The 20,777-nt window shown below is 42.1% G+C and overlaps 1 protein-coding gene across 12 annotated transcripts in view; it reads left to right on the top strand.

Moving 5' to 3' along the window:
- The window catches only part of CXXC5 (CXXC finger protein 5), an 88,065-nt gene that overhangs the window by 23,551 nt on the left and 43,737 nt on the right, over nt 1-20,777 (top strand). For 11 of the 12 annotated variants that reach the window (XR_009758181.1, XM_061587175.1, XM_061587095.1 and 8 more), the window contains exon 2: nt 19,265-19,362. The gene's annotated coding sequence lies outside the window, so the exon portion shown is untranslated. Of the gene's footprint in view, nt 1-18,905; nt 18,956-19,264; nt 19,363-20,777 lie in introns of those variants that run through there. The other variant, XM_061587126.1, reaches the window with a different exon arrangement.

Below are 20,777 nucleotides of genomic sequence, written 5' to 3'. Positions count from 1 at the left end.
CTATCTCCCTTAAACAACTATGCAAGTAGGTTGGTTTTCTGTAATGCTTATTCAGCCTTATGAAAAGTTCCATGTAACATGAAAACTTGTGTATGTTCCACCAATATAAGTTAACACATCTCTTATCTGTCACTCAGTTTTGAAGCAAAAATTTCTGGATTTTGCTGTCAGAAACATTATGGGAATAGGTTGACTTGCATAAATGCTTTTTAGATAATTTTTGCTTGCAAAATAAGAAGTTGGAATTATTCACCAGGATTTGTGTGATGCCTGGGATACAATCAGAGAAGTAACATTTCCAGAAATTGTGAAGAGTGGAAAACATAGAAATTTAAGAAAGGGTTGAACTATATGCAATAGTGACTGGTGTGTCATTTTGCTTTTTTGAAATACATACGGCATGAGCCATCCAAAGTTTATGGGTGATATTGAAAGTAAGTCATACTCAGAGGGTCCATTGATTTCAGTGGAACTATCTGTGTGACTAATGTTGGATATCACCCAATCACTTTTAATTAATGGGAGAAAATTAAGAATGTGCTAACTCTCACAATCAAGTCAGTTGGACTTAAACTTGGTTAGATCATACCTGTTAGGCGTAACTTACAGTGTGTGGCCTACCCTTTGGACCCCTTATATATCGGACAGGGGCCACCACTATTGTATTTTTGGTGCCTGTTGAAGACTTCTCTCTTTCAACAAGCTTTCTAAGTGGAGATTTGTATCCCAGTCAGTATCTGTATTGGATTTTAAATTGTTTTTATACATGCATCATTTTATATGTGTATTTTATTGTGATATCACTTCGAGATTCTTCATAGGCAGTGATTCATAAATGAAATAAATGACAATACAACAGCTCATGCAGTACTATTCCGTGTATTTATAGAATGAAAAATATACTTCTAAAAGCATTTATTCAAACACTAATACAAATATACTGTTTGAGATGGAGCATGTTCAGGCGAATGTGCTTGCAAACCCCCCTGAGATCTTAATGCTAGCACACAAGTCTGGGGGAGGGGCATGCCTGGCAATGTTTGGGAAGGGGCCAATGTACATCCACCGTCCCTCTACGCACTTGTGCCCTTGTGTCCAGGTTGTACAACTGAAGAGAGCTATCATTTTAAGTTGTCCAACAAATTTGATAGTTTGATTCCCATGATGGGTAGGTTTCATACACCCAAGTTTTTGCAGCAGTGAACAGGCAAGAACCACTATGGAACACTTTTGTGGCAGCTGGCCAGGTTCTGGAAGTATGCTTGTTTCCTCTCCTCCCTTCAGGTACGTAAAAGCTCCTTGGCTTGCCTGAAGCACAAGCCCCTGGCATAAGCAGAAGGGCAAGAGCCAAAGGGCTATTGTTTTGTGGCTTGCAACCTTTCCACAGAGGCTGTCAGCAGGTAGTGTACTAGCAGTCGGAATAGTAGAAACGGTGATAGTAGCAGGAAGATTGCAGAGGCAGGGGAAACTGCTGGAAAGCAGGGCTGCTTATTTTGCACCAATCTTGGCACTTCTCTTGGCTGCCATGAGCATTTACCAGCCAGTAGGTTGGGACCAGTGGGAAGGGCATCTGGAGTATCCCACTGAGGGACCCCCCTAGGTTCCATCTGACTCTTCCAACATGCATACATTTGGATTGCACGGTTGGGAAGAATATTCGGATGCACTCCCCGATGGCATGGGATTATCCCATGGAAAAGCACCCCCCATCATTGTATAAGTGCACTTTCTCCCAAAGAGGTTCAAGGCAGCATATGGGAGGCTATCCTGTTTTATGCTCACAACAACAGCGTGAGGTGGGTTATTAATTTATTTGTTTGTTTTACAATATTTATACCGAGCTTCAGACGTTAAATTGAGAAATCTCCACTGCCCCAAGGCCAGGGAGTTTCACAGACAAGTGTGAATTTGAACCCATTTCCCCCCAATTTACATGCAACACTCTTCCCACTCTTCTATCGCACTAGCTGTTATTCGCTACTTTCCCTTGGTCATTAATATTGGAGATTTTGATTTCAACTGGCCAGTATTGTAGAAAGCCCAGAGGAGGAAGCAAGTTTAATTGCAGCTGCAGCATGCATGGCTGACTGAAGCAGAAATAGCATGTGGAGCAGTTAGGTCCGACAGCAATAGACTAACTCAGATGGATTAATCTGAGCCACAATTTAGTCCCAGCACCAATTCTAGATTCTTTTCAACATTGAACAGCAGTGCCACTACTGGTGTGGTAGTGCCACAAAGGATGACTCCTTATAAATCAATACAATATATTCTACGGTCAGCATGCAAATTAAAAAATGTTGCTGTATTACAATTCTTGGGATTAATTAAGTTTTTTTTTTTTTGTAAATGGTGTCCACTCTAAGATGGGGCATACATTATTAAGATATAGTTCTAAATATTCCAGAAGATGTTTGGTGTTGTATTAAGGTTATCTGCCTTAACTCTGATGTGTGAGTCTGGTCTGCTGATCAATTTCAGTTACATTGAAATTAAGATACAAGTAGGTGAGCATCCAACTAGAAAGGCCCACGTGCAAATTGATAATGCCCATGCTAACCTTTCTGCATGCGCAGTAGGTAGTAAGCTTTGTGTCTCCTTGCTGTTAGCCGCCCAGAGAGCTTGCTATGGGCGGTATAAAAGTTCAATCAATCAATCAATCAATCAATCAAATAAATTAATAAATAAATAAACTGTTGAAATGTCACACTGAAGAACACCTAGCCAATTGGGCTAGATTGTATTCCCATACCCCCCCCCAAACCCGAGTATTTTATAGCTATATGGTGGGGGGCACATTTTCCCCCTTTACTCCCTTCAGGATAATTATTAAAACTATTAAAAACTATTTAAACTAATCTGGGGCTTGAGTGCAGGCCTTGTTTGAACGTCATCAAACATTACATTCTGGACTTTTTCCTGGACTCCTATAGAATTGCAAGAGACAAACAGCCCTGCTCATCTATAGCACATGTTGCAGGGCTCTTGGCGAAGGGTGTTGGGGTTAGAATCTGGCTGACCTTTCTAACCCTGAGAAAGCAATGGACAAACCGATACATTTGAGTCACAGCATCTTGCGGCACACATCAGGTCTGTGACCGTGGCCAGCATCTGTCACAGTGCTGATCTCTTGGGAAGCAATGAGAAGGCTGCTGAGCTGCCACAGTACTAATCTGTTTGTGGGCAAGGGGGAATGTTTAGACAAGCCCAAGAGCTCGCTCCTTTCATTCTCCCCATAGATTCCCAAAGGAAATTAATGGGGTGCGGGTGGGGGAAGTAACCTCTGCAAAATGGTTTTATACAATTTTAATTTTTAAAAAGCTGCCTTGGAGCCACTTAGGTCCAAAATTGTGAAGTGTTACATGGCTGGCTGAATGAAGAGCATTTGCTAAAGGGTAGCTTGCAGCCCTTCTGATTCTTTTTGCTATGCAGGTAAAGCACCTGTTGGAAATGCCAGAAGTTAATTATGCTAATTAAGCAAGCAATCCTAATTGGGGCTGGAGAGGTGTGGAGTATCAGATTCTCCATTGCAGCCCTGGTGCAGGTGGGGCATTTTAATATCATTTTTTGCTGCACCAGCTCCAGGCCAATGTAGAAGAGGGGACCAAATCAAACTCCTTGTCAGGAAATGGACTGTCAGGAAATGAATCTGCTCTGCCACATTCAGCGTAATGCCCCACTTTGTTGCTTAAGGCCAACTGTACTGTCAGTGGGTGCACTGGCACCCAACCCCCCCATTAGAGAGCCCACAGAAGGGCACTTCTGCAGTATCCTACCCCCTGCCAATGGATTGGGGGTTAGGTTTTCTTTGCTCTGATGTCTGATTTATTAATCCATACTTTGCATATCCATAACATTGCATATTAGGTAATTTATGCATTCCAAAATTGTTAGGTCTAGATATAGCAACAGTAAGGTATGATTCCATTTCTTTTGGCAGACTTCTAATGGGATATTGGTCGACTGTTCTTTCCTGAAGATTAGAATAATATTTACAGTTTAGATAGTCAACTTTAATTTGTGACTCTGACTTGAATCTTTCCAGAGAGAAAGATCAAAGTAAGTGTCACAAAAGGAAACTTCTCCTTGCGTGTTTGCTGAACAAAATAGCTGAAAGAGGGCAATAAAAATGGTGGACACATTTAAATACTCAATTCTGAATGGCTATATTAGATAGTGGCATCATGTGATTCCATGGCATAATTAGTCAGCTGGTGGTAGCCATTGGTTTTAATCAGCTTGTGATCACTTACTGCTGTGCTGTCACAGACACAAGTGATTCTGTGACTGTGTGTGCCAGTTAACCGAAGAGCAGACTAGGTTGTGACATTTGCTGCAGCATTTTTGAATACTTGTGATTGAATGGCCAAACCAGATTTTCTGTATGTGCATTGCTGGTTGCATGACTGCCTCAGTCCATGACAGCATGGCCAAAAGTCAACATGGGCTGATTAAAAAACACAGCTGCCCCAAGCTGATGAATAATGCCCATGGCTTCATATGACCTGTCTGTCAAGTGGCGCTGCAAACTCCCACAGGCTGAAGCCGTTGTGTGAATGGAGCCAGCGGCAAGATTTGTTTACCAAATGGAAAAGGCATGCTTAGTTTTAGTACCATTAATCAGCAGTGTGTTGACTTGAGTGGCTAATAATTACCTGGATTCACCCATATAGCTTAGCCTCAGGTGGATAACTTGTTTGACTTCTCATCCTCAGTATATGGGGAGAGAAAGATAGAATGTAAAGGCCTACACATATTAATGCTCTTCTCCAGTATGAGCATACTTTTTTGTTATTCCACTCCCATCCTCATCTCTCAGTCGTTGTTGCCTTTCTCAGTGCTTTTTCCTATCTCACCAGTGGAAGACAAAGCAGATTCCAGGGGAGGATCTGCAGCAAGCCAGTTCTGTTCCTTGAATTGCTCCAGTGGTATTGATAGGGTTGTGTTTTCAGCCCCATCCATTATGTTAATATCCACAGAGTACTGTTGAACTGGAATGATGGGCTTTGCTTTAGGCAGGGCTGTGGAGTCGGAGTCATGGAGTCGGAGTCGGAAGCAATTTTGGGTGGAGTCGGAGTCGGTAGAAATGTACCGACTCCGACTCCAGCTTCAAAATAAATTTTGATTGACAAATTTTTTAAAATATAAATTCAAAATGTCAAAGAAGCTTCCCGTGAAGTCAGCTGTAGTTGAGCATTTCACCATAACTCAAGATGGAAAACATTTTGTGTCTCAGTGTATGACCCAGGACCCAGATGAAGTCAAATGCTGTGATGATCAGCACATATTCAGGCAGCGATAAAAATGCTCCTACGAGAGCTTCCAGTTTAAAAAGACATTTACAGAACTTTCCAGGGCTGTGGAGTTGGAAGCAATTTTGGGTGGAGTCGGAGTCGGAGAGTAGAAAAATAGAGGAGTCGGAGTCGGAAGTTTGGCGTACCGACTCCACAGCCCTGGCTTTAGGAGGAGGATCATCCTGTTGTTACTGCTGTTTTTCCTGTTCCTTTTTGAAACCTTTGACCTAGTTAGGGTAACTTCTGTGAATGACTGCAACGGCTGGTCCTGGATGTCACTCTGGCTGCCCTCTGGTTACTTTCCTCAGCTATAATCTGATAACCAGAAGTATGCAAAGCATTTCAAATACAGGCTCACAATTTGACTCCTCAGGAAAGGTTTCCTTCACTATTGCTATTTATATTTGTTACTCTCTGTGTTACAATTACCAAATGAGTTGTGTCTTATGTTAGCCCTGGCCTTTTAAAGTGCCTATACAGCGACTTGGTGTGCAAATCAGGTAAGACATGTGCCTGAAGCATTTTTGTTGTCAGCTATTGCAACATTATACAATTTCACATTAAAAAAAAAAAACTTTCACAGCAGTCTCTAAACCCGGATTGAAAAGAAATGTTGGTCACCAGTTGCATGTAAAATTTTTCTCCAGGCAATTAGGTAGGGGCATTTTACAAAAGTTCTTCCTTAGTTTGCCAAAGACCACAATTGACTGATATGGGTATGTTGTGGGCTAGTAAAACAATGTTATGGGCCAGTAGCCTTTGTGAACTTATTTGGAAAGCACAAATAGAAAGACATGGTTAAGCTGCATCTCAGTGTTCTGGTCAGCTAGGATGATGGAATTATGTAGAGTGAGTCAAAGTTCTGCAGATGAGACAAACAATGCAAACCTATTTGGACCCATTATAGAGAAGAAGCATTTGGCACTGAGACAAGGGTTTGGTCCTTGTTGGCTTTATGGCTGGAGAATCATGTTTTATCACCCCATCTCTTCCATTCTGCAAGAGAGCTCTAGGTCCCTTCTCATACTATTCATCCTCCTTCACGTTTTGGCCATCTACAGAGTCTGAATAGCTTTAAAGTCAATTGGTTTTCATTGCCTTGTGTGCGTCAGCTGCTCTGGATTTGATGTCTCTATATTTAATTCAGAATAAATCTGCTCAGTGGCTCATCCTCCTTGCTGAGTTACTCAGAAGTGATCATATCCTGTACATTTCTATCCTCAGTAAACACAGTTCTTACATACACTTTTTTTTTAACTACAAAAATTGGATCTCTGGGGTGCCTAGTCTTCACCTCCCTCCTCCCTAAACAATTAGTGCTTAGAAGGAGTTTAGATTTTTGTATTCCACTCTGAATAACCGTGCATGCAACACAATTCTGTCCATATTTATTTGGACATCGCCTTCACTGGGGAGGACATCTAGGTAAGCATGCACAAGATTGCAGCTTTACTGACCTTGTGTAGTGCTGCATCAATATGCTTCTCTGATGCATGCGGTTTCCATTGATGGTGCTCTACTGCTGTTTTGAACAAATCTTTCTGATTTGTTAGAAAGGTGTGCCCTTTTATTCGTTAGTTAATTCAATTCTTGCTTCTGTACAAGTTCTTATTTGTGATCATCATTATATGGAGATTCTTTGTGGGGAGGAGACTATACAAACACCACCAGACATGTGTAAGAAAAGGGACAGTGTGGACAATGTGGTTGTAGATCACTGGTTTTAAAAGTTTGTTGCAATGAGAACCACTGTCCTGGCTTACTTGTTCTTCACAATCACATATTTTCTTATCCTGTACCTGTCTAGCGGGGAAACACTTTGAACCTATCCCCAACTGCTTTCTATTTTGGAATTCTGAACCTGTCTGTTGGTTCCATGCATTTACTATCCTTCCATTCTTAGATGTTTCAGTTTAAATTATTTTAAATGTACACTGACAAGTAGCTTGCCTATTTAGCATGTAGTGAAACCTTCAAGAGCTCCCCCCAGCTCTAGAGCATTTTCCTTTGTTGTTTTCATCATAGCCTACAAATGCTCACCAGGGACAACGGCACAGTGTAAGAAGAACCACTGATGTGGATTAGAGGAACAAGGAGTCCACATAAAGTCCTATTTCAAAGAGTCCTCTTTTGTTGAGGACTCTCTTCAGCTCCCACCTCTGGCCTATAGGCAGCCTCATGGAGCTCCTCTTGACACATTGACTGCACTGAAAACTTACTGTGGTCAGTCTGGTCAGCCTCCTTCCAAGGCTCCCTAACCTACCATAGGCAAACAATTGCTCCACAACTTGGGCATCGTCACCAGGAGTTCCTCATAAGAGCCCCTTTATGATAGACTGATCATATCAAGTCTTTTTTTTAATGATACCTGGCCCGCCCTGTACAATTGGTATGCAGGTGGAGCGTCTGTCAGCATATTGCAGTTTTTTAAAGATACTATTTTGGCAGAAGGATGTATGTATACATTGGCCACATTCACACCTAGCCAGTCCCAATCCAATAATTTGTTTATAAACAGTCAGCTGTAGTACCATGAATGGAAAGGTCTTGGAAATTTACCAGGATGGTTTTTACTATGAAAAGAACTCCACCCTTTCCATTCTGTCATATCAGCAGCAAAGCTCTTGCCACTTCAGTGGAAAAAGGAAATGTCCTGCCTTCAGAGAAAGATAATTAAAGCTGGTAATATTGTGTCCACTAATATCAGTTTGCATAGGAAGGTTTTCTGCTGGTATCTTCAATTTTGCACTGGGCACCAATAAGGCAATGTTATGTGGGTTTGTAATGTGGATGTGGGTAGGAATGGAATAGTGAACAAAGTGCTCTGAATCATCTTAGAGACCATTGAAGAAGAGGCTCTTTTATTTCAGACTTGGTCCGAAAACTGTAGTGTCCCTGTAATACAAATGCAGCTGTGGTCCTCTCAGGAATATTGACATTGAACATGCCCATTGTTTTCAAAGGATCATGGACCCTATATTTATGGAATAAGTGTGTATGAGGGGTTAGAACATAAGAACATAAGAACATAAGAAGAGCCTGCTGGATCAGGCCAGTGGCCCATCTAGTCCAGCATCCTGTTCTCACAGTGGCCAACCAGGTGCCTGGGGGAAGCCCGCAAGCAGGACCCGAGTGCAAGAACACTCTCCCCTCCTGAGGCTTCCGGCAACTGGTTTTCAGAAGCATGCTGCCTCTGACTAGGGTGGCAGAGCACAGCCATCATGGCTAGTAGCCATTGATAGCCCTGTCCTCCATGAATTTGTCTAATCTTCTTTTAAAGCCATCCAAGCTGGTGGCCATTACTGCATCTTGTGGGAGCAAATTCCATAGTTTAACTATGCGCTGAGTAAAGAAGTACTTCCTTTTGTCTGTCCTGAATCTTCCAACATTCAGCTTCTTTGAATGTCCACGAGTTCTAGTATTATGAGAGAGGGAGAAGAACTTTTCTCTATCCACTTTCTCAATGCCATGCATAATTTTATACACTTCTATCATGTCTCCTCTGACCCGCCTTTTCTCTAAACTAAAAAGCCCCAAATGCTGCAACCTTTCCTCATAAGGGAGTCGCTCCATCCCCTTGATCATTCTGGTTGCCCTCTTCTGAACCTTTTCGAACTCTATAATATCCTTTTTGAGATGAGGCGACCAGAACTGTACACAGTATTCCAAATGCGGCCGCACCATAGATTTATACAACGGCATTATGATATCGGCTGTTTTATTTTCAATACCTTTCCCAATTATCGCTAGCATGGAATTTGCCTTTTTCACAGCTGCCGCACACTGGGTCGACATTTTCATCGTGCTGTCCACTACAACCCCGAGGTCTCTCTCCTGGTCGGTCACCGCCAGTTCAGACCCCATGAGCGTATATGTGAAATTAAGATTTTTTGCTCCAATATGCATAATTTTACACTTGTTTATATTGAATTGCATTTGCCATTTTTCCGCCCATTCACTCAGTTTGGAGAGGTCTTTTTGGAGCTCTTCGCAATCCCTTTTTGTTTTAACAACCCTGAACAATTTAGTGTCGTCAGCAAACTTGGCCACTTCACTGCTCACTCTTAATTCTAGGTCATTAATGAACAAGTTGAAAAGTACAGGTCCCAATACCGATCCTTGAGGGACTCCACTTTCTACAGCCCTCCATTGGGAGAACTGTCCATTTATTCCTACTCTCTGCTTTCTGCTTCTTAACCAATTCCTTATCCACAAGAGGACCTCTCCTCTTATTCCATGACTGCTAAGCTTCCTCAGAAGCCTTTGGTGAGGTACCTTGTCAAACGCTTTTTGAAAGTCTAAGTACACTATGTCCACTGGATCACCTCTATCTATATGCTTGTTGACACTCTCAAAGAATTCTAATAGGTTACTGAGACAGGACTTTCCCTTGCAGAAGCCATGCTGGCTCTGCTTCAGCAAGGCTTGTTCTTCTATGTGCTTAGTTAATCTAGCTTTAATAATACTTTCTACCAGTTTTCCAGGGACAGAAGTTAAGCTAACTGGCCTGTAATTTCCGGGATCCCCTCTGGATCCCTTTTTGAAGATTGGCGTTACATTTGCCACTTTCCAGTCCTCAGGCATGGAGGAGGACCCGAGGGACAAGTTACATATTTTAGTTAGCAGATCAGCAATTTCACCTTTGAGTTCTTTGAGAACTCTCGGGAGGATGCCATCCGGGCCCGGTGATTTGTCAGTTTTTATATTGTCCATTAAGCTTAGAACTTCCTCTCTCGTTACCACTATTTGTCTTAGTTCCTCAGAATCCCTTCCTGCAAATGTTAGTTCAGGTTCAGGGATCTGCCCTATATCTTCCACTGTGAAGACAGATGCAAAGAATTCATTTAGCTTCTCTGCAATCTCCTTATCGTTCTTTAGTACACCTTTGACTCCCTTATCATCCAAGGGTCCAATCGCCTCCCTAGATGGTCTCCTGCTTTGAATGTATTTATAGAATTTTTTGTTGTTGGTTTTTATGTTCTTAGCAATGTGGTCCTCAAATTCTTTTTTAGCATCCCTTATTGTCTTCTTGCATTTCTTTTGCCAGAGTTTGTGTTCTTTTTTATTTTCTTCATTCGGACAAGACTTCCATTTTCTGAAGGAAGACTTTTTGCCTCTAAGAGGTTCTGTAAGGAAAGCAATTCAGTGAATATTCTGTAGCTTACCTACATGTGAAATTTTATGCCCTACAACCCTCCCCCCTTTCTGTATAGTGAGTGCTTGCCCTATGTCCCTATGTGGAATACACAACTACTACCTGTCAAAGGACAAAGGGTTGTTTGACAATACATTTTTTCACATATGACAGGGAGAGGTGTGGAGAGACAGCCTTTGCAACAGTCATGAAAATTCCCACAGCTTGCTCATTTGTGTGGAATGTCTTTCCACCCCCAATTGCAGGTGAGAAGTAGATGTTGGCTGTGTCTCAAGACTTCAAGATCTGTAAGCCTTACAGAAGGGATGGTTCCCCCCCCCCGTGGGCCAACTTTGACAGGTGGTTTCGGGCAGCCAACCTGTCAGCCACCTGACATTACAAGGTGACTCTTTTTCCTTTGTGCGATTTGAAATCAAACTGCTGCAGACAAAGAGTGCTGATGATCAGCTGATGGTTGGCACTTGCAAAGACCAGTGCCCTTGCAAGTGCTGCCCTGATAGTCAGTACTTGAAAAATGCAGGGGTCTGCTGGTGCTGATGATCAGCTGACTGTTGGTGCTTGTGAAACACTGGGCACCCTCACCTGCACTAGGGAGTTCCTGATGTGCAGCCGCTTTGAGCATCAAACAGCTCTGTCAACAACGAGCCTCACTTTCAAAGGAACAATTGGGAGCTCGCTTTAAGCTCTCAGTTGTTCTTTTGGAACCCCATTCTTACCTGGCCCACACCTGACATCGCACAGGACATCAGGTTGGAGCAGGTGGGTGCCGTTTGGAGACAATAGTCCCTTGAGCCAAATTGGGACCCATGCCAGCCCTAATTAGCCCTGTGGGATGGAGCTTCTCTACCTCTGCCCTATAAGCTTCAGAAAAGGCAAGGGTTAACAAATGTTGGAACAGCGCATTACTGTCAGGGCAGGCTGTATATACTGCTGGCCATGCTGCGATTGGCTACAGTTTGTAAAAATCTTACACTCTGTTGTGGCTGTGTGGAAGGAGATGGGGACACTATTTTTTGACTTTCATTGGGAAAGCTTTAATTTATTCCATTCTTTTGCTGGCATAATGTTATCCTGCCACTGGGGACAGGACTGAGATCTGAGGGAGTTTGGGTTACCATCCTGCTCCTTTCCCAACACTACCCAGTTCTGGCTCCTATGCTGACAGAGTTTTGCCTGGGTTACATTGGCACAACCTTGCTGGTATTAGTGTAGCTCCAGGATGCCAGCATATAGATACTCCAGTGCAAGGGACTTCCATATTCTCAGACTTTCATTTTCATGTTCAAAACATCGTTATAGACCATTTAGAACTGCTTAAGTTCTGGGGGGAGCTTTCCTTTTCAGTCACCTTTTAATGTTCAGGATTAGAGATAATCACAGAAGCCCGGTTTTACGGAAGTGGATGCAATGCTGTGCAGAAATCCATATGGAAAACTCTGGTTTCAGTTACGTTATCGTCACCCTTGATTCATGCTTTGTTTTGTTATGGTTTATTTATATATCACATTTTGGCCCAAAGAATCCCAAAGTGGTGAACGGTTTTAGAAGAGCGATCCCCAGCTTTCAATAATGCCTCTGCGTCAACAGGCCAGGAATACAAATATTAAAAACTTTCAGAAATCCATTAAAACAATGCAAAGACAACAGAGGTATTGGTAAGCATAAGGGAGGAGTACTTTCTCATCACCAAACTTGTTAATATGAACAACAGTAGTAAAAATAATGAGTTTATTCTGTGCCTCACATCTTCTATATTAGAAGTGACTATTCATGCTAACCTTAGATGAATGATCACAAAACTGCATCTTTAAAAGTATTCAGTGGGAGGGAGACAGTGATAAATGATGGATTAACTTTTAGCCCTGGACTCCTTCTGGGGAGGAAGGGCAGGATATAAATTTAATAAACAAACAAACTATATTTTAACACATTGTAACCACCCCTTTTGTTTCTATAGATATTGTCTAAAAAGTTTATTCTAGAATTTGCTGGTGATTTTGACAACACTTCAGGTTAATTATTGCCAAACAGAAGACTAGTTTTAAAATAAATAGATGGGGATGTGTGATTGACTCAGGCATTATTGTGTGTGCTTTGCTTATGCACAACAAAGAGTAGAGATATTGCTTCAGCACCTTGACCAGAACTACAGGAAAGCTATAGTTTGTATTCCTGGCCTGTTGATAATTTCAGGCCTGATCTTCTCCAACACAGAATTCCTCTCAGCTCTCGAGGGTTTCATTCATGATGGCATTTAGTTGTTTAGAAAGTCATTGGGAGGGGGAATCTGGAGCTTTAACAACAAGATAAGCTGACATGACCTCAGGTAAATATTGAAAGAGAGGTAATAACCAGCAAATAAATTGTTTTGTGGTGGTTGGGAAAGTGATGTGGGACTTAGATAGGAAAAGAATGGAGATGGGTGAAAAAGTATCAGGATGAGAATGAAGAATCAAAGGAATAAGTAGGAACTCACATGGAATCTCACAGGGTTAGAGTGGAGGCAAACATAAGAAAAGATTTGCTGTATCAAGCCAAAGGCCTATCCGATCAAGCATCCAGTTTCCTTCAGTTGCTGACTGGATACCTTTGGGAAATCCACAAGCAGGGCATAGAGTGGAGAGAGATTTTCCTTGTTCTCTCTCTCCATCTCTTTGCATACATGGAGATACATATACATCCATACATGTTCCCTCTTGCATAATGCACCTATATGCTTTTTCTCACACACATTCTTGGGGCACCCACCCACAAATCCCTCCCCATTTCATCCTTGTCCTTTTCCCTTATCCCCCATCCGTTCCTGTGACCTCTACCTTCTCCCTGCCTTCCTTTCTCCTGCTTACTGAAGGGTGGTGGAAGTAACAGCAGCTTCCCCAAAACTGGAAGCTCTCAAGGCACAGTGATGGCCTTCCCAGGATCCTCCTGCCAAGCAGCTCCTGGCACCAGGTAGGGCATGGACCCTTCTGTCCTTATCTCTCTCTCCCCCCCAGCAACTAGTATTCAGAGGAATACCCAGCTGTGATCCTGTAGGCTCTGTTTAGCTGTCATGGCTAATGCCCTTCGATTGACTTGTCCTCCATACATTTTTCTAAACTGACTTTACAGCCATCTAAAGCAGTGGCCATCATCACGTGGCAAGAAATTACAGAGATTAATTATGCACTGTGTGTATAAGTACTTCGTTTTACATATTCCGAATCTGTTGCCGGTCATTTTCATTGGAGGACCCTGACCTCTAACGTTGTGGAAGAAAACATTCTCTCTGCATTATTTCATAAAACTCTTCTCACAGGGGTGAGTAACATTTTCAGCTAGAGGACAGCATCCACCCTTGGCCAATCCTCAAGGGACCACATGCCAGTGATGGGTGTGGCTGTACCATTCCCCCAGGCACAACACATACAGAACACACAGCCCCTCTCAGCGGATCTGTACAGATCTGTTGAGGACACACACACATAGGGAATACATACAGAGAGGTTCACACACAGAGGCACACACAGGTGCACAGCCCCCTCCTCATCTGATTGTGCAGATTAGCTGAAGAGGAGGGGTCGTTGTTCTCTCTCTGATCATCAGATCATCTGATGAGTGGGGAGGGGGTGATTTGCCTCCACATCATGACACTGGGCTGGAGAGAGGTTTCAACCATAATGGAAATTAAAATCATCCCCTCCCTGCTGAGCACGGTTTATATTAGGGCTGCAGATTGATTAAAGAAATGTTAATTGTTTGAACATCAGCTTTTAATTGATTAATCTATATTAAATCTTCATACATTTGCATACTTATGTAAAGTGATTTTTTTAAAAAAAGTATAACATCTGTATCTAAACTGTAATTCCTGTGGCAGAGGAGGAATCCTAGGTATGACCTCTTATATATAATTTAATTGTATCAGGCCTGCACCCTTGCCCAATCACATTTTGCTTTCTAATCTGCAGTCACTCTCCTTAGTGGGTCATACACAAGTTTACATTCAATATGAAAAAATCCCACCCCGCCACAAGAAACGGTGGTCCGTGGAAGGTACGTATTTATGTATTGCCAAGATACTCCTCCTCCCGAAAGTGATTCCCCTCCTCCCCTGGCTCTCATAAATCATTTAACACAATTTTAATGCCTCTTCCATATTTCTAATGGTGCATATTCATTCACAAAACCAGTCCTTGAAGTTCAGTTGGTTTCTCTTCCCACCAGCAAATTTCCCTCATTGCGGTGGCCTCTGGGTGATCCATTTTTCAGATGGAATATGTACCTGGTGGTAGCAGAGTGCAGCTTTTTTGTAACCCCCACAGATACCAGTAGGGCTTTAAAGAGCAAGAAAGAGCTGCACTGTGCTGATGTCTTTGCATCCTCCAGGCAAGATTCCCAATTCCCAGGAGGAGACTGTGGAGTGTCCTCTTCTCATTCTCAAGGCAGTGCAAAAGAGCTCTGTTCTGCTACCTCCACTTCCTCCCCCAGGCAGCCCTCCTTGGGAGAAATGGGAGATCACCCCAGAGGCCTCTGCACTGTTGGAGGGGATGCTGGGATGATCTTCCATTTTGTGTTGGAAGTGACACCCAGCCAAGGAGAGGAGAGAGGCTGAGACTAGGAGATCCATGGGGGCTTAATCAAAGGCCAGATAAGGTAATGCTCAATTAATACAGCACAGCTTTTTATTCAAGCTGCACCATTGTAATGATTAATCAGTTTGATTAATTGATTAATGCTGCAGCCTGGTTTATATGACAGTATTATTATATTGGATGTTTTGTCAGTCCTTTCTTAATAATTCTGGCCATGGAGTTTGCTTTCTTCACTAGTACAGCATACTCTTTTAATGTTTTTATTAAGTCGTCTAAGGTGACCGCAAGATAACTTTCCTGGTTAGTCATTATCAGTTTAGACTTTATCAGTGTGTATGTGAAGTTAGTACTTTCTGCATCACCATACCCTTCCAATGTATCTGATTTGTTATTTTGTTGCCTATTTGCTCAGTTTAAAGAGGTCCTTTTGTTGTTCCTCACAATATGCTTGGCTTTTCACTATTGTGAATAATTTAGTGCTGTAATGTAAATAGAGCAAATCCCAATACAGATCCTTGGGGGATCCCACAGCTGGTGCCCTTGCATTGCAAGAACTGTCCATTTATACTAACCCTCTGCTTCCTGTTTCTTTGATCAGGTGGCAATCCATATTATTCTGGCACTCCTGTTATTTCCTGACTGTTGTGTTCATTTAGCAAGTTTTGGTGAGGGACTTCATCAAAAACTTTTGAGAAGTTCAAGAATATAATGGAGATGGAGATGATGTGATAGACATGTTTCATTCACACCCTTAGACAATTCTAAACGGCTGGTGGGACGGAACATTCCATGCTGCTTCCCCTGCGAGCCCTGTTTTTCTTTTAGCGTTAGTAATTCTTTCCACCAATTTCCTTGAAGTACACATCAGGTGAACGGGCCTGTAATTTCCTGCCTTTCCTCAAGATCACTTTGTAAACATTGGTGGTGCATTAGCTACTTTCCAATCTTGTGATATGTCAGGCAGTGACAGGTTGCATATTTTTCGTAAAACATCAACCATTTCACATTTTCATTCTTTCAAAATTCTTAGGAGTATATTGTCCATATCTGGTTTTAAATTTGTCAGTTATCTCTAGAACTGAATCTCTTACCACTTCTGTTTGACTTATTCTTCCAACGTCTAGGTAAAAAGAGCAATCCATGTGTCAGCATCTTTCCAGTACCTTCTGCTGTGAAGACCAATGCCAATAATTCATTCAGTTTCTTTGCAGTCTCCCTATAATCTTTTAGTAGTCCTTTCATGCCTTTGTCATCTAGTGGTACAACAGCTTCCTTGGCTGGTTTCCTGTCTTTGAAGTTAAAGACGTTTTATTGTTGTAATGTAAGCCGTAAGCACCACTACTGTCAAAAGAAGAGCAGGGCACCTCCAGGAAGCTTTTCTGCATTCTGGAAGGATTGTGTGTTGGCCAATATGGACAGGAAGCCAATTCCATAATACAGGGGCCATCTCACAACCCATTCTTCTAACGGGTATGAGATATGAAGCTGGGCATTACCTACTCGTCTTAGCTGAAACTGGTTGAATAAAACATGGTGATTAATCTGGGAATTCCTGGAAGTGTGCAATAGCCATTACCTCTATCTATCTTCAAAAAACTGAGGCTTGAAAAGCCTAGAGCTAGATGTGGTTGTGATGCGCAGCAGATTCCTTTTAGATTTTCTACTCCTAATCTTCTTAACCTCACCATCTGTTGTCATCACTGTTAAAGGATAACAGATACAGTTTTGCCACGAGGCCCCAAGCAGCCTTTAAACTGTTGTAGTCCCACTGCACCAACCTTTAACTCTTAGGCAAATGCAAATGTCTAATTAATATTAATTAGGGGAGTTCACATTCTGGCAAAGGACAAAGCCTTTATCTTTTTTTTTTACCAGTAGTATAACTCAAGAGTCATTAAACATCATGGGTAAGATTTTTAGCTCCCACTCAGAAACATTGTTAATTGTTAGGAAGTAAATTTAAGATCAGAATGAGACATAATAGAATAGGTATAAAATCAATAATAGCAGTCCAGTTCAAACTCTTATCAGGGTTGCACTGTAACTGACACGATAGAGGAGCAGATGCCCCATATGGAGGCTTGTGCACATGATGGCCTGATTTGTACAGTCTCCCCTTCCAGAAGGGGAAGGGTGGAAATTGCAGAGTCGGATCATTATGGGGCTCTGTATGGAGCACTCAGGTCATGTGATATGTCTGTATCAGAAGGTCAGAGCAATTGCTCCTCTACCTTGCAAGGTGGAGCTCTGGCACAGCAAGTACCTGAACCAGGGCAATATTGCATACTGATGGCTGATCGTTACGCTGCAGCCAACTCAGAAGGGACAGGAAGGGGGGAGGCATGAATTTCAGGCACCTCCGCAGCCAGAAGAAACAGAGTTGGGGATTGTTGTGTCTGAGCAGGATCATGCAGGAGGGGGGCAGCCTGCTGTTCAGCCATTTCCCACGAGTAACGCCCTTTCCGAGGAGCCGAGCGCACTGCCCCCAGTTGAGGCAGAGAACTTGTGGGAGGAAGTTTCAGAAGTAGTGCCAGCTCCTCCTTCTCCAAGCAGTTCCCAGGAGGATTTCAATGAGGCACCGCCTCTTGACCTTGAGCCTGTTGTTCGGGAGCAGGTGTCTTTGGATGAGCAAGTGGAGGTGGGGCCCCTGTCTCCTCGTTCTCACCGCCGCGAGAAACGGACAGGGCAAAGACAGGAATTACGGAGGAGTCAGAGATTACGTTCGAAAACATTTCCTTTATAAGCCTGCTGCTCGTGGGGGGGGGGGTCGCTGAGTCAACTTCCTTCACACGCTGCAGAGCATGTCTAGAGTATAGTTAGGGACTTTAGTGAGTTAGCCTAGGGTTTTCTATGAAGTGCAATGGTTTTGATGTATCCATCACTCTAATAAAACAAGATTTACTTGCACACACTCTCCAGCCTCATTCTTTCGGCTCTGGGCGGGACACTGATGTGATAAAGATTGGATTCTTATAACTTGAGAAGAGACTGTCATTCTGGTTTCCCACCAGGTGGACAGCTGCAGTATCTAGATCAAGGCCAGATCCCCTACTTAAGGCCAGTGTAATGCAGGTGATTTTCTATAACAAAACCACACAGATCAGGTAGACCAATCTTATTAGCCCCATGATCACCTTCTGATATTGAACTGTCTGATATCCTGAGAATTTAATTCCAGCCTTTACCAGCTTCTGCTGTGTTTTCAACAGAAGCTTAAGCTGTAAATGTTGACAGATGATAGTGCTCAAATCTGTTCAGTGAAAATTTTATAGGTGCAGGACAGTCCAGTTTCTTTCTGATAAGTTGCCAGCCTTATCTGTCTGTCAGGCAATGGAGTGACTGGTATGCCAACCAATCCTCTGTTTGCTTCTGATCCTCAACTTGAGGTATATTAATTCAATCCAACATTGTTTTGTGCTTCTCCAATCCTGATGGGCATGGCCAATGCAGCTGTCACGGCTATCAACATCACAGCCAGCTGTAACAGCCTACTTGCCACAGCTGATTGCCTAAATGAGGTTTCTTAGCGCTAGCAAGGCAAAGGTTTGCGCACCACAGCTTATCCATACTGTGAATACGTTTGGGGATGCAAATTTGGGCAAATTATTACTGTTTTGGGTGCCATCCTAGAATGAGATTTACATAATGTATATAGCTGTTTTTCTGTGTCTAGCCACCTGGTTGTAAGGTATAGACTTCTTTAAATATGTAACTTCACAAAGATGCTATCTCTCTCCCACCACTCACCGCCACCACCACCTGCTTTTTTATGCTGTGGCAGTGTAATGTTTGTGATGCTTATAAATTGGCAGTAGGTGGTGCTGTTAGTGCTGATTACATAACTATATTAGTTCACATAGTAAATGGGAACCTCCCTTGAAAACACCCTCTCCTTTTTTGCTAGTGAGGAAGCAATAATTCCAGTTCCTAGGAAGGTGATGGCATATACTTTTACATTAGAGTGGTAATGAGTTTTTGAAGGGAAATCTTCAAACAAAATCACCTAACTCCAATTTGCTTCCAGAAAGTCAAGCAAATTCCTTGATTTCCACCCCAAAACTTGCAGTTGCAGATGCTGTTAGAAACAGACATTTTAGAAAAAAACATGGAGTTGGCCCTTAAAACATTATCTTAAAATTTATTATTATTATTTTTAAAAAGTATCCCTCACCACCACAGTCTCAGAATTCTAAAGAATTTAAATTTTGAAATGCATTAACTTCAAATCTTTTATTTTGTTTCAGCTCCGCTTTGCACAAACAAGCAACTACCAAGGGAAGACAGAACAGATTGCTGGCATAAGAGGATCTACAGTTAAGAAAGAACTGTCAACCAAAGTGTGGTAGGCATCATTTTAAGTCTTGTTGGTTATTGTAACACAAATGATCAAATCATCAAAGGGTTACAAATATAGGAAATTGTCCTAATGGCCTCTGTGTTCAAACTTGCTCTAGCTCTGCTTGAAGCCAATGGAATTTTTGCCACTACTTTCAGTAGAAGGGAGATGAGATTCTAAATTCTCTTTAGCCTAACTAAGGGACACTTGGTCAGAAAATCTGGTTTCCATCTGCCAGTCCAGCAATGATGGAGTTTAACAAAACAGCTTCACTCCATCGGATTACTTGGTCTAGGAATCGCAAAGCAGCCACCTATTGTTCTAAGTTACCCAAGTTGGCAGCTGATGCTGAGGCAGGGGCCTTGCCTGAAGTTATCAGAAGGGGCCAGGATCTGCACTCTAAACTTATAGTTTGTAAGGTCTTCATTTTAGCCACTTAGCATGGCTCTTTATTTATTCCTTTTAAAATATAATGATGAGGGCTAAGGTATAATGTACAGCGCCTCTGTACCTTAATGCGCAGGATTTCGTAGCAACTTTCTTGGATTTTAAATGCTGATGTTTTGCTCTGCACTACACAAAAAATGAAGAACTCTCCATACTTTTGGCAGGAGCAGCAAAACGTAATGGGTTGAAAGGGTCATCTTATTGGTTCAAATTTAGATAAAAATGTAATAATTAAATTAAAAGTGAATATGCTCAGTTAACATCAAACCTTCAACATTTGAATTTCAGTTTCATCCTGGTAAAAACACTGTTTAAATACTTGTAACTATTTAAATGCTTTCGCGTGTCATTCCAAATCCAGCACACAGTTGTGGGGTGCTTCAGTCAAATTTATGACTTATTTGAGCGCACTCCTGGATGCAACATGTGCTTAGTTTTCCCCAAAGAATCAGAAATATCCAATTTGGGTTTAGTTTGGCAACTGTTTGTAAAGTTTTCTAGCAATGGTTTGCACAGAGAAACTCATCAAACCACCTCTGTGCTTGTGTGGGTCCTGAGAATACACCTAGTTTCACCTCTAGTTTTTATAAAATTAAAATGCTGAAGCAGGATTCTCACCTGCCCCAATATATATATTTTAATTATTATATATCATTTAATGAATATATATATATTTAATGATTATTAGTCCAAACTTACATATAGCTGACAATGGCCTTACCAATAATATGCAAGAATTATTATTATTAATGTATATTATTATTAATTTATATTGATTTATTTAATGCTAAAAATATGTGAGAGCCAGTGTGGTGTAGTGGTTAAGATGTTGGACTACGACCTGGGAGACCAGGGTTCGAATCCCCACATAGCCATGAAGCTCATTGGGTGACCTTGGGCCAGTCACTGCCTCTTGGCCTCATGAAAACCCTATTCATAGGGTCGCCATAAGTCGGAATTGACTTGAGGGCAGT

This window comes from Rhineura floridana, chromosome 1 (genome assembly GCF_030035675.1).
Source record: "Rhineura floridana isolate rRhiFlo1 chromosome 1, rRhiFlo1.hap2, whole genome shotgun sequence".
Taxonomy (NCBI): Eukaryota; Metazoa; Chordata; class Lepidosauria; order Squamata; family Rhineuridae; genus Rhineura; species Rhineura floridana.
Note: the sequence above shows the minus strand (reverse complement) of the source record. Positions and strands in the feature narration are given on the sequence as shown.